The sequence below is a fragment of the Schistocerca piceifrons genome, chromosome X (assembly GCF_021461385.2).
Source record: "Schistocerca piceifrons isolate TAMUIC-IGC-003096 chromosome X, iqSchPice1.1, whole genome shotgun sequence".
In the NCBI taxonomy this organism is placed as follows: domain Eukaryota; kingdom Metazoa; phylum Arthropoda; class Insecta; order Orthoptera; family Acrididae; genus Schistocerca; species Schistocerca piceifrons.
In genome coordinates, this window is record NC_060149.1 from 244,860,584 (window position 1) to 244,872,291 (window position 11,708).

Sequence of the window (11,708 nt, forward strand, 5' to 3'; positions counted from 1 at the left end):
TTGAGTGCTCCCCAAAGAAAGAAATCAAGAGGAGTCACAAGGGGCGAGTGAGATGGACAACCGTTGTCTTGTAGCCACATACGCTGTCGAATATCCAGTGGTGCCCGTTCTGAAGAACCGGCAGAATGTTCGTCAGAAAGCGTGCGTATGAATGTCCATTTAGAACGCCCAAGATGAAACAAGGTTCCACTATGTAATTTCCTATGATGCCGCACCATACGTTTACCCTCCACGGTCGTTGATGCTGCACCTGACGAAGACAGTGGGGATTTTCGCCTGCCAAGTAGTGTATGTTATGCAAATTTACATATGCGTGGTTTGTAAACGTTGCTTCATCGGTAAAGATCGTAAAACGTAAAAAACATAAACTCCGTCCACCGGCCCTGGCTAACCCAACGATACCGACCGGCTGCCGTGTCATCCTCAGTCCACAGGCGTCACCGGAAACGGATATGGACGGGCATGTGGTCAGCACACCGATCTCCCGGCCGCATGTCAGTTTCCGAGACCGGAGCCGCTGCTTCTCAGTCAAGTAGCTCCACAGTTTGCGTCACAAGGGCTGAGTGCACCCCGCTTGCCAACAGCGCTCGGCAGACCGGATAGTCACCCATCCAAGTGCTAGCCCAGGCCGACAGCGCTTAACTTCGGTGATCTGACGGGAACGGGTGTTACCTCTGCGGTAAGGCCGTTAGCATCGGTAAAGAGCACACGTTGGGAAATCGTAGGGTTGTGTCTCAGTTCGGTTCTAGGCGCTCAGTCCGGAACCGCGCGACTGCTACGATCGCAGGTTCGAATCCTGCCTCGGGCATGGATGTGTGTGATGTACTTAGGTTAGTTAGGTTTCAGTAGTTCTAAGTTCTAGGGAACTGATGACCACAGATGTTAAGTCCCATAGTGCTCAGAGCCATTTGAACCATTTTGATGTGTCTCAGTTGCTGAAGGGCAAACCGACAAAATTCTGTATGACGTTCGGAAACACGGTCGTCGAGTGCCTGATGGAAATTCTGGCGGTGCAGGATGCGAATGATACTCGTCTGGCTGGTTAAACATTCCTTGGCGATATGTCTCGTAGCACTGTTCGGATTCATAAGCTTCTTCGTGTTCTCTGTCAATTGAAATCTTCTTTCTTGGTCTCTTTTCGACGTTAAAGTAGCCTGCCCACACTAGCGTCTTAAAAGTTCGTGCAATTTCTTGGCGCGTCGGACATGAGCGATCTGGATAGATGGCTGTATACCGCTATGCTGTTTTTACGCAATTTCTTTGACATTCACCATATAAAAGTGATATATCCAGCTTCTTCTCATTGGTGGACATGTCTGTATGCGACGAATGTTGAAACATAAATGAGTGGCCTGCAGTGCAGACAACAGACAAGTAAATAGCAAATGAGTTGAGATTCTGACACAACGTAGCACGCGAGCTCTGCTTGGCCGTGACTGAACCGCTAACGCCGATTCCGGCCATCGCGCTTTCAAATTGTAGGACATTTCTAATTTTTTTAACGATAGGTTTCAACGTCACCATTAACAAACGTTGTGTTACTGTTACTGTCTTCTCACGGACTATCGAATGCAGTTATAAAAAATATACGGTTGCATTTTAAAAAAAGAAAACGGACTTGCTTCAATATTCCCGTTAGTACCAGTGCTATAAGCATTAACCAAACAAAAATACATGCTCCTCGACGCTCTACCGTTTGCCGAAAACTGCGTTTCGATATGTGTAACAGTTCACGAAATAAAAGGGGCGTTACGTCTTACGTGACTCTCACTAAATTTACATGCATCGAAAATAATAGCTTTGGTTACATAAAAGCGTAGCGATTAACCAATTTTTAATACTTGTAAAGGCCAATTTATATTCTATAGTTATATAAAACACACAATAGGATAACACGGAACATGTGCACACGGAACATGTGCTGTTCGTATTATGCGAAAAAGAGGGAGAGAGAGAGAGAGAGAGAGAGAGAGAGAGAGAGAGAGAGAGAGAAGTCGTCGGCTCCCCGTTTTTCTGTTACACATTTATTTTTGCTTTTTTCCTACCAATCCTACCATTACTACCACTAATCCTACCTTTTACTACGTCATTTATATAGTGCACCGAAACTACCGAACCGCAGTTTTGGGAGCCCACAGCTCTAATTACAACCCTTTCTCACGCCGCTGGTTCTCAGATTACATCAGGTGTATAGCCCCCTAATACAATTCAAGATGTAGGCGAGAAAATAGTTAAATTATGACCACCTAAACTTTTGTGGGATTAAGCGTAAAGGTGAATGGGAAGGAATATTTCTTAAGATATTTAAATATTCTAAATAGTTTCACGTCTCATTCAGCTACGTGTCAGTGCTATAAAAGCAGTAGATCATTAATGCATGTTGTAGATGATGCTGAAGTTTCAGTTTAATCTGGATTATTATAAAGCTACTTCTCAGATAGATATCTAACTGCCTTTCGGTCTACTTAATATTCACCATCAGCATAATTATCATCAAATGGCTCTGAGCATTATGGGACTCAACTTCTGAGGTCATTAGTCCCCTAGAACTTAGAACTAGTTAAACCTAACTAACCTAAGGACATCACACACATCCATGCCCGAGGCAGGATTCGAACGTGCGACCGTAGCGGTCTCGCGGTTCCAGACTGCAGCGCCTGGAACCGCACGGCCACTTCGGCCGGCAGTTATCATCACTATTATTATTATTATTATTATTATTATTATTTTCGGGTAGTGGCGATTTCAGTGGTTGGCGTTGCACATAAATCGAAGAAGTAAGTTCTTTTGTGGTTGCTTGGAGTTTATCGCCTGACGGCAGGTACGGTCATGACGCTAATGTTTAACTTTTAGGCTGATGTAAAATAGAATGGATAACCATGAATACATCCTCCATATCTGGTAGTTTTCAAAACTGTTTCAATTTGACATGCTAGCTACCTGTGTTTATCATGGACACTGTACATTTAATTTTTTATGTTTTACCCGTTTTCTGAATTACTTTTAGGATTTTTAAAATGAACATGATACTGTTTTGTCTCACCACGAGCTCTTATACAAGCAAACGGAACATCTGCAGCCCCCAATTAAAGAAAATAAGCTGATACTGGCATATTGGAAATCATAAATGTTGTAACAATAAGTCATTTAGCTGTTCACCTTCATCGAGTCATCTGAGAGGAAAGAGACTAACGGTATGTTCAGAAAGTATTATAACGTTTTAAGTGAACAGTGGTACCTCTCGTTTGTGTGACAGCACGAACAGACGTTGTTAGACGCGAGATGCCGTGAAATTTGTAGAATACACAGCAACTTGTAAAACAGTATGTGCAGTGAAAAGGTAGCATAAAACTGATATATGTGGCATCTTTTCATACGTTCGTGAAGTATAGCAGTGAAGCTCCTCGTATATCTCCATACAGGGGCATCTATATAGACGACGTAACTTCACAACTGCAATAAAGCTTATCGAGATTTGAGCCCGTAAACCCGAAGGTTTTCAACGACGTGTCGGGTTACGTACTCACGTTCTCTGTCGAAGAGGAGAAAGACGATATGTTTCACACACTGTATAGACTAACATGCCAGCTATCGAGAAATTTTTAGTGCATCGACAAACTGTGGAAACCGTCACTTGAACATTAGCTATTTCAATCAAATACACTTCATCGTGTTCCTAAAACTGATTTGTGTAGTTTATAAGTTACATACTTTCGTATGTACTATTTCACATTACAACGTAGCCCAAAATGAAGTTGCTCGGAAGGAGTAGCAGCTATGAATCATTTAACCTTTTAAACATGTTATAGAGTTAACCTTTCAAGCATGTTATCATGATAGCACAGACTTGTAATTTGCTATGAAGGCTACGGATGAAATACGCATTTTAACGAGGAAACAGCTAATAAAATGTCGATCTCTTAGTTTTGCCATAAATAAGGTGATACCGACAAAGAAACACGCTACACCGAGAATGATGAAAGTTTGAAGAAGTTAGGGAAAGGTATTCTTGATGCGTTCCGCTTCAAATATCACATCGCGTTCAAACTTCGAAAATGTTCGTAGTGTATGTATAATAATGTTAAATCATACAGCATTACACATGAAAAGGTAGAACCATGAGCAATAATGTCATTATATCGGTCTATGCTTCTTTAATAGGATTCTAGACTATTTGGAAATTACTGGCTTTGCCACTTTAGCACAACTTTTCGTTAAAATGGAACACAGAGGAATTGGGCGCAATTTGCATTTAACTGGTTTCTCTTCCCGAGATGCGAATATATGTCCCAGTCTGTGTACTGCAAACCATATTAATTAATTAAGAGACGAGTTCTCTTTAAATAAGTAATTCACCAATTTGGTGTAATGTGACTATTGTTGGCGCCAGTTGTGTATTAAAAACTCTGTTAATTTTGTGAGGAGGAATGTGTTCATATTATTAGCACACTTAACAGCATATACATCTCGCTATGTGAAGAGGAGCTTCAGTCGGAAATCATTCATGGGAAAACAAAACCAAATTTCATGAAATTGTGTCCAGATACTGTACTTTAATTCTTGTCGCAGTCTTCTTGTGCTATCACGGATAACAAATAGTTTCCATATAAGAAAAACTGATGAAAGGGAAACTATTCTCAGATTTGAAGACGTTGATGTTATCACGTGAGGCCTAGGCAGAAATTATAGTATGGCACAATGCGGCAAGAAACATCAAACGCCTAAAAGTAGACAAACGACTGCGCGTACAGTACAACCTGGCAGCCGAAGGAAAGGGGGCGCCTTGTGCTTTGCAAGAGACCAATTAGAACCTACATTATGCAACACAATTGAAGGAGTACTTTCTCGAAACCTCTTAATTATTTCCCACTATGACGTAGCAGTCTGAAATTTGATGCAAAGGTGCCTGCGGTCTTCCTCTGTAATGATGAAAAAGCTTGGCACACTGTGACGTCGGGCTCGGCCACGCTTCGAATCGCAGGGTGTCGACGCGCGCGCGCGCACACACACACACACACACACACACACACACACACACACACACAGAAAAAAAGTCAGAGCTCAGAAGTTCGTGTAAGGTGGGTTAATGATGGTGTATTCCACCACAAGTCTGCCCAATGCCACGGTGGGCGTGTAAAACAATGGAAAGGTCTTATCCACATTTCACCCCTTCTTTTGATGCCTGCGCGATGGAGGTCAGAGCCGCTAAGTCCAGTGTTGAAATCACGCGGTTTTCTAATGGGAGGCCGAGAATAAGATTTCAACACATCGCCGCTCAGAATCGACACGAAAAGGCCTCAAGAGGTGGCATAAAGCGCGTCAGCGTCAGTGAAATCACCCCTTCTCTTGTGTCTGATTCAAATGGTTCAAATGGCTCTGAGCACTATGGGACTCAACAGCTTAGGTCATAAGTCCCCTAGAACTTAGAACTACTTAAACCTAACCAACCTAAAGACATCACACACACCCATGCCCAAGGCAGGATTCGAACCTGCGACCGTAGCAGTCCCGCGGTTCCGGACTGCAGCGCCAGAACCGCACGGCCACCGCGGCCGGCTCTTGTGTCTGAACGGTCACTAGTGGTTTCACCATGTACAGCAGAGAAAACAATTGCAGTCGTGCTGCACTCAAAGGGTTGATATCACTTTCAGAGGTGATGCAGCCACACACTGTCCTTAGCGAAGGGCTGACACATCCAGGCATGTCAGCAGTGTCAAAGGTTCTCAAGAACGTCGTATTGTTGCTCATAGCACTGCTCTGCGGACAGTCGCTCTCGACCACGAAATGCGTGGGAGTCAACACCCCAAGAAAGGGGTAGTTTCCTGATGAGTTTTACGCCACTCCTAAGGTATTTTGTGTCGATTCTGTGCGGCGGTATGTCTGAAAAGTTTTACTCGGTGACCAACAAGGAAATGGCGTAATTTCAACGCTGGGCGTTAAAAGAAGGAGTCAGATGTGGGTAAGAGGAAGTGTAACGACTTTTCCGTCATGTGATACACTACGTGATCAAAAGTATCCGGTCATCTGGCTGAAAATGGCTTACAAGTTCGTGGCGTCCTCCATCGGTAATGCTGGAACTGAGTATGGTGTAGGCCGACAATTAGTCTTGATGACTGCTTCCACTCTCGCAGGCATACGTTCAATCAGGTTGGGGTTGTTTTGGGGAAGGAGACCAGACAGCGAGGTCATCGGTCTCATCGGATTAGGGAAGGACGGGGAAGGAAGTCGGCCGTGCCCTTTGAAAGTAACCATCCCGGCATTCGCCTGGAGCGATTTAGGGAAAGCATGGAAAACCTAAATCAGGATGGCCGGACGCGAGATTGAACCGTCGTCCTCCCGAATGCGAGTCCAGTGTCTAAGCACTGCACCACCTCGCTCGGTCGTTCAGTCAGGTGCTTGAAGGTTTCTTGAGGAATGACAGCCCATTCTTCACGGAGTGCTGCACTGAGGAGAGGTATCGATGTCGGTCCGTGAGGCCTGGCACGAAGTCGGCGTTCCAAAACATCACAAAGGTGTTCTATAGTTTTCAAGTCTGGGCTCTGTGCAGGCCACTCCATTACAGGGATGTTATTGTCGTGTAACCACTACGCCACAGGCCGTCCATTATGAACAGGTGCTCGATCGTGGAGAAAGACGCAATCGCCATCTCAGAATTGCTTTTCAACAGTGGGAAGCAAAAAGGTGCTTAAAACATCAACGTAGGCTTGTGCTGTGATAGTGCCACGCGAAACAACAAAGGGTGCAAACTCTCTGCATGAAAAACACGACCACACCATAACACCACCGACTCCGAAATTTACTTTTGGCACTATGTACGCTGGCAGATGATGTTCACCGGGCATTCGCCATACCCATACTCTGCCAACGAATCGCCACATTGTGTTCCGTCATTCGTCACTCCGCACAACGTTTTTCCACTGTTCAATCGTCCAATGTTTACGCTCCTTAGACCAAGCGAAGCGTCGTTTGGCACTTGCCGGTGTGATTCGTAGCTTATGAGCAGCCTCTCGACCATGAAATCCTATTTTTCTCACCTCCCATCTAACTGTCATAGTACTTGCAGTGGATCCTGATGCAGTTTGTAATTCCTGTGTGATGGTCAGGATAGATGTCTATCTATTACACATTACGAGCCTCTTTCTGTCAACAAACGAGGTCGGCCTGTACGCTTATGTGCTGTACGTATCCCTTCACGTTTCCACTTTACTATCACATCTGAAACAGTGGACCTATGGATGTTTAGGAGTGTGGAAATCTCGCTTACAGACGTGTGACACAAGTAACACCCAATCACCTGACCACGTTCGAAATTTGTGAGGTCCGCGGAGTGCCCCATTTTGCTCACTCACGATGTCTAATGACTACTGAGCTCGCTGATAAGGAGTACCTGACAGTAGGTGGCAGCGCAATGCTCCTAATATGAAAAACGCATGTTTTGTGGGTGTCCGGATACTTCTGATCACATAGGGTACGTCCAAAATGGCGTTAGGAAGAATTGTGATGAAATTTGTTACCAATGCGACATCATTAACCCTCATTACACTTCACATGAACTTCCGAGATCTGGTCTTTTTTTTTTAGAATTGGTCGACATATTACTGTCTGAAGCGTCACCATCCCGAGCTTGATGTCACAGGGCGTAACGCTTTCTCAGCATTACGTAGAAAGATTTTAGGTAATTTCAAACTTCTATAACCTCATGGGAGACAATTACGGGGCTTAGAATAAGTAATCCTTTAATTGTGTTTCGCAGTGTACGTTCTAACTGGAGGAAATATACAGAGGACACTCTAGAACAAAGATAAGTTCTTGTTTCCTTGCTGGTACTTACGGCACAGTTGATAAATCGGTGAATGACTGTATCTTGACTGTGTAGCTCAAAGTTCACGCAAAAGCGTCAGTTGTAGCAAGGGAATGAAACACCCCTAACGTACGAGAGTCTACAGCAAAACCAGCGGGTTTCCGAAGCGCTTTCGAGGATACAAAATTAGGTGGAATGCCGGCCTATACTCATCGGATCAGACACTACTTTTACATGCCACACAGCTTCAGGAAGAAAACAATTAAATTTTGTAAACTGTTCTTCACTGCCGTGTTTACATGTTAGGAACGAATCAATTTTAATAGCCTGATCAGTACTCGTTTTCCAAGGTTTTGTTGTTTTAGACGAATGATTGTAAATAAGCTGTTCAAGTTCTTCAGCATAAATGAGTGAGGTTATCATTTATTTCGTAATATTTTTAATAAATAAAGTGTACAGTTTCCTTACCGGTGTCAGTGAACTCTGAAAGAATGGGAGAAGACGACTATACAAGAAGAATTGTTTAAAAATCTTATCCATACAAGTTAATGGTATAGAAACTAGTTTATTACACCTACCCATATCACGCGCATTGTGGAAAAAAGTGTGAAGTGCTAGATAATTGTATTTCATCGCCTTGGAGACTTGAAGGCGAAGGAAAACTTCACAATACGTAAGGGCCCTTTCCTGTCTCTGCGCACAAGTAAACGAAATGTTTTATAACCAGCAATGTTTGTGAACTAGAGCTTTCGCAACTAACAGAGAAAGTGGGTGCAACAGTCTAAAAATGCAGAATGTAAAGCTGCTGCCAATCAGTTATTTTTTTTTTGTAAATCAGGAAATGTAGCATTTATGTACTATTTTTCATCTCTTAAAAATACGAGAGGGTGTTAATGATTAATGCAACACATTTTTCTTTCTCAGCAAATTTCGTTCATAAAAATGCGGAATTTGTTGTGGGACATCATAGAATACTCCCGCTTCAGCTCCTATAGTTTCCTGTAGTGTCAATAGGTGGCGGCATGTACGTGGCCTTCAAAATGACGGCGGTGCTTTCCAGGCAGAGAATCGTCACTGAGACTCTTTTGGCGGAAAACCATAGCATCGCAGATATTCATAGGCGCTTGCAGAATATCTACGAAGACCTGGCGGTAAATGGAAGCACGGTGAGTTGTTGAGCGAGGCGTCTGTGATGATCGCAATAATGTCCCGCAAACCTATCAGACCTCTCTCGTTCCGGCCGGTCGCAAGCAGCTCTGTCTGACTCCTGCAATGTTGGTAAGTGCGGACACTCTCACACGAGATGATCGACGGATCCCAATCAAACACCTCGCTGCTCAACTGGACGTATCTATGGTATAGCTGACACACTCGTACACCAGGTACGTCCCGGCTGGTATCCTCACCGCCGAGCGGAAGACCATAAAGAGCAACGAAAGACCATCTGTGCGCAACTGCTGACTCGTAGTGATGCTGGTAATGACAATTTTCTGTCGAACTTTGTCACAGGCTACGTAACTTCGAATCGGAAACAAAACGGCAGTTCATGGAGTAGCGCCAAACCATCTCTCCTCCGCAGAAAAATTTCAAAACCGCATCCTCAGTCGGTAAATTCACGGCGACGGTCTTCTGGGACTCTGGAGGGGTTATTCTGTATAACTTACTCCGTCATGGTGCGACGATCATCTCTGCTGTGTACTGCATACCGTCAGGAAACTGAAGAAACGACTTCAGCGTGTTCGTCTCCACAAAAATGCAAATGAACTTCTTATTCTCCATGACAACGCAAGGCCCCACACAAGTCTGCGCAACCGGGAGGAGGTCATAGAACTACACTGGACTGTTCTTCATTATCCACCATACAGCCTCGATCTCACACCTTCCGACGTCCATCTGTTTGGTCCAATGAAGGATGCATTCTGCGGGAAGCATACTGAAGTAAACCAACCTTCTTTCAGACAAGAAAAGTGTTGCATTATTCATAGAAAGCCCCTCGTAAAGTGTACTTCTCTTCAATTAAATAAAAGTCACGAGAATACCACTTCTTGTTATTCACTCCATATATACTGAGGCGACAAAAGTCGTGGGATAGCGATATGCACATAGAGGGTGGTCCATTGATCGTGATCCGGCCAAATATCTCACGAATGCATTTATTGCATTAATGTGGTATTTACAGGTAATCACGTTGTAACAGCATGCGTTCTCAGAAATGATAAGTTCACAAAGGTACATGTATCACATTGGAACAACCGAAATAAAATGTTCAAACGTACCTACGTTCTGTATTTTAATATAAAAAAACCTACCTGTTACCAACTGTTCGTCTAAAATTGTGAGCCATATATTTGTGACTATTACAGCGCCATCTGTCACAAAGCTAAAAAGGTGGTCCAACTAAAACATTTATATTTCTTTACGTACTACACGAATATGTAATAAAAAATTAGGTTCCTATTTTTAAAAACGCAGTTGATATCCGTTTGACCTATGGCAGCTCCATCTAGCGGGCCAACCATAGCGCCATCTGGTTTCTCCATTCAAGCTAGACGAGTTTCGTTCTTTGTAGTTTTTTCGTTTGATGCTTATTTCGTGAGATATTTGGCCCGGTCACTATCAATGGACCACCCTGTATACAGATCCCGGTAGTATCTCTTACACAAGGTATAAAAGTAGTTGGAGCTAAAAGCATGGGACATTTCATGTATGAAATCGTTAGGAAATTCGCTATTCCGAGATCCACAGTGTCAAGGGTGTACCGAGAACATAAAATTTCAGCCATTACGCCTCACCACGGACAACGCAGTGGTCGACGGCCTTCACTTAACAACCGAGGACAGTTGTCAGTGCTAATAGACAAGCAAAATTGTGTGAAATAACCAAAGAAATAAACGTGAAATGTACGACGGGTGTATCTGTTAGGACAGTGCGGCGAAATCTGGCGTTAATGGGCTATGCCAGCAGACGACCGATGTTAGTGCCCTAGCTAAGAGTACGACATTGCTTGCAGCGCCTCTCCTGGGCTTGTGACCATACCGGTTGGAATCTAGACGACTGGAAAATCGTGGCCTGGTTCGATGAGGCACCATGACTCAGTTTTCTGCAGGAGACTTCTAACGACTCGTTGAGCCCATGCCACGTCGACCTGCCGCACCACACCTTTCAAAAGGAGGTCCGACATGATATTAGGAGGTATTCCATGACTTTTGTCATCTCAGTGTACAGTCGCTTCGTTCACGTCAAGCAACGTTTTAAATAACGTGTAGCAGCTTGGCAACTCAAGCACGTACCAAATACGGCAGAGTGTTTACGTGTAACGAATACCATTTGTGGTTCAAATGGTTCAAATGGCTCTGAGCACTATGGGACTTAACTCCGAAGGTCATCAGTCCCCTAGAACTTAGAACTACTTAAACCTAACTAACCTAAGTGTTATATCCTAGCCAGTAATGCCACCCGAGCCCGCTGCCAAAAGGTTGGCAGCATCAAAGTCCGGACGCCGTCCGAATAAGCAGCGCCAGCGAGAGGGGAAATCGCCGCAAGTCTGCGCGCGCCACCGCTGGCTTCTGGCTTCTTAAGCGCTGGAGTCTCGAGCGCTAGGAGTTCTGCATTCGCCGCTCAGTTGTGTACTCGCCACCGAATTGTGTACTTGCTAGTCAGTTGGGTGTTCACCGCAGCAGAGTTGTTGTTTGTCGTCAGCCGACGCTGACCTAGCCGCTCCGACTTGAACTAGACAGATTTCCATAGACACGGAGTTCACGCCCTTGTTTCTGTATCTTAGTGAATAAAGATAAGTACCGACTTTTATTTAATCTGAGTGTTTGGGCTTTCATCTTTCTGTTCACTGTTCCAGCGGACCGGTCGGCCCGCTATTAAAAGTGTGGCGGTGACTTCGTAAGCCGTTTCT

General features: G+C 44.2%; 1 pseudogene; it reads right to left on the reverse strand.

The window, feature by feature from the left end:
- Nucleotides 1-575: 575 nt before the first annotated feature.
- Nucleotides 576-693, reverse strand: LOC124723292 (annotated as a pseudogene).
- Between the last annotated feature and the right edge of the window lie 11,015 nt (nucleotides 694-11,708).